Source organism: Mustela putorius, unplaced genomic scaffold (genome assembly GCF_011764305.1).
Source record: "Mustela putorius furo isolate JIRA1106 unplaced genomic scaffold, ASM1176430v1.1 tig00000174_pilon_pilon_pilon, whole genome shotgun sequence".
In the NCBI taxonomy this organism is placed as follows: domain Eukaryota; kingdom Metazoa; phylum Chordata; class Mammalia; order Carnivora; family Mustelidae; genus Mustela; species Mustela putorius.
Window position 1 is genome coordinate 43255333 of NW_025421304.1, and position 2718 is coordinate 43258050.

A 2718-nucleotide genomic window follows, 5' to 3' on the forward strand; every position below is an offset into this window, starting at 1 on the left:
ACAGAGGCAAAGACTGGGGGTTTGTGGCCACAGCCCAGGGACACCTGGAGCCCTGGGAGACCCCAGGAGCTGAGAGAGGTGGACAGACTGTCCCTGAGGCCTCGGAGGGAGTGTGGCCCTGTGACACTTGAATTTCAACCCAGGGCAACAGATCTCAGACTCAGGCCTCCAGGACAGTGAGGGTCTCCAGCTCTGCTGCTCTGAGCACCCCCACCCCCCGGCTTGGGGCACTTTGTCACAGCAGCCCTGGGACAGAGACACCCACACAGTCCTGACCTCAAGGCAAGTTTTGGAGGTGCTCGATTAATCTGGCGGGAGGGGGCCGATGTGGATTCAGATTGTGTTTTTGACGCTGGGAGGTGGAGCTGGGGATGCTGGGCCACGGCCATGGGCACGGCTGAGCCCCCGGGGCGCCTCCCCAGCCTGGCCGCAGCGTCCAGCTCCGGGGACACTCCGGGCCAGGCGGGCTGAGAGGCGGGCAGTGGTGGCCGCCCTTCACCAGCTCCAGGAGGACAAGGAGCCCGGCCTGCTCTCCGGGATGACCGAGCCCACGGCAGACGCCTCCATGGCGAGGACACACACACTGCCACCAAGCCGTGGGAGACACCCGGGAGCATCCCGGATCGGGGCAAAGCTTTGCTGTGACGGACGCTGTCCCACGAGCACCAGGACCGCCCGGCCTGGACCATGGCCCGTGTACAGACTTCAGCCTGTCCCTTCCTCGCCTGGGGCCTCAGTTTCCCCGCCGTGAAACAAGAGCTGCGTTCTGCTTCGCGGTCCTCAGCCTGCGGGCAGGGACCAGGGACCCTGGACGTCCGGCCATGAGTTGTGCCGGTGCGGTACGACTGGGCTGTGTCTGCGAGACGTGTGTTGAGTGTTTCTGAGTCCAGCGCCGCTCTCCTGACGCCCCACGGACACGCTCGTTCAACAGCCACGTCGGGCGGCGCTCACGGTCGTCTTCTTGAAGCTTCGAAGGGTGGGGAAGGCCCGGAAAGCTGGGGCGTGCGGAGCACGGGGAGGGCAGAGGACTCAGAGCCCAGGGCCCTGCTAGGGACCGTGCACGTGGGTGCGTAGCTCCGTGACTGTCCTCCCCCGCCGCTGTCAGCCCGGCAGCAGCCGTCCTGCCCCCAGGTCATGGCGATGGACCCCTGAGCACATCGGCCAGGCTCTGTGGGCGCTAGCTGGACCGCTTTCACGGGGGGAGACTTAACTCTGACGCCGGGCCATGGCCGGCCGTGGAAGGACTGGCTCAGCCCAGCAGTCTCCAGGGCTCGGAGCCACGGGAATGGGCCCTGGGCTCTTTCGCTTCTCCCTTCTCCCGCCAGGTGACCCATCCCAGAGTGAACCACGCTGCGTCCCAGACCTTCTCAGCCCCCAAGGGAGTTCATGCCCACCACCGCTCACTCCCTTCCGCTCCCCTGACGCTGGCCGCCACCAGTCTGCTTTGTGCCTCGGTGGAGGGTTTTTCTGAACGTGACCTAGGAACAGCCTCACAGGTCACGTGGCGCTCTGGGCCCGGCTTCCGTGGTCCGGCACGCCATCCGGGCTCCCCCGTGCCACATGTGCCTGTGGTCCGTCCCTTCTCACGGCTCAGCAGCCTTCCCCACACGGCTGAGCTCCACGCGCACCTCGTGAACCCCCTTGGTCGCTGACAGGCTGCAGCCGTGGCCACCTTCTGCGCAGGGACACCTGTTTGAGAGACCAGCTTCCAGTTTCTCTGGGGACCACCCCGGAGTGGAGCTGCGGGCCCTGTGGTGTTCCGTTCCAGGTTCCAAGGGTGTCTGTCTGCACCTATACTGCATGTTTCGCTCAAGCGAGTAGAAAGCACGCGGGGGAGAGCAGGACACCGCGGGCACATAACTCAGCCTCTGGAGCCCCTCAGGCCCCGCTCCTGGGCAGCCCCTCCGCCACACTGTGCGCTCATCCCCCTGCTTTGCTACCAGAGATCAATGCCACTGTTTGGGGACTCCCCATCTTATCTCTACAAAACATGAGAAGGAATTCAAGGGGCTCCCCGGGTAGCCGAGTTGGTGAAGCGTCCACCTTTGGCTCGGGTCATGATCCCGGGGTCCTGCGTCAGGCTCCCTGCTCAGTGGGGAGCCTGCTTCTCCCTCTGCCGCTCCCCCTGCTCGTGCTCACTCGTAAATAAAATCTTCTTGGCCTTGGCAACCGCGCAGTGCGATGTGGTTCGAGATCCTGCCCAGGATCGACCTCACGGCCACGTGCTTGGTGCCCCGCCCCCGGCACATCCACGGCGCACACCCACAGGTCCAGTACCGGGGGCAAGGAGAAACCAGTTGCTTATTACCCATGTCAGTGGAGTTTGCTGCAAAGAGACAGGCTCATCTCTGGAGTTAATTGTTACTACGTGTCAAAGGGTTTGGAGAATAACAATTAAGGAAACATTTTCCTGATTGATGAAAAATGACTCGGTCACGCCCACCTAGCCCTTCTAGAAAGTGACGCAGCATATTAACGTAGTGCATACTGAAAACAAAAAAGTAAATAAACAAATACATCTTAAGAAAAGTTCAAGACCTAAAACCGCCGGTATCTGTCACTGCCTCGGGTAGGACCGTCCCCGGGAAAGCCGCGTCTCCTTCGCGGCGCACGCAGGGCCCTGAGCTCCGTCTGGGGCTGCGGCCACTCTGTCCCCACAGGGCCAAGGTCAGCTTGTGAAAGAGACAAGGCCAATGGTTTCTGGTGTCACAGACCTGG

The 2718-nt window shown here is 62.6% G+C and overlaps 1 pseudogene; it reads left to right on the forward strand.

Annotated features, from left to right (window-relative positions):
* The first annotated feature begins 2181 nt into the window (after positions 1–2181).
* LOC123391007 lies at positions 2182–2486 on the forward strand (annotated as a pseudogene).
* The last annotated feature ends 232 nt before the right edge of the window (positions 2487–2718 follow it).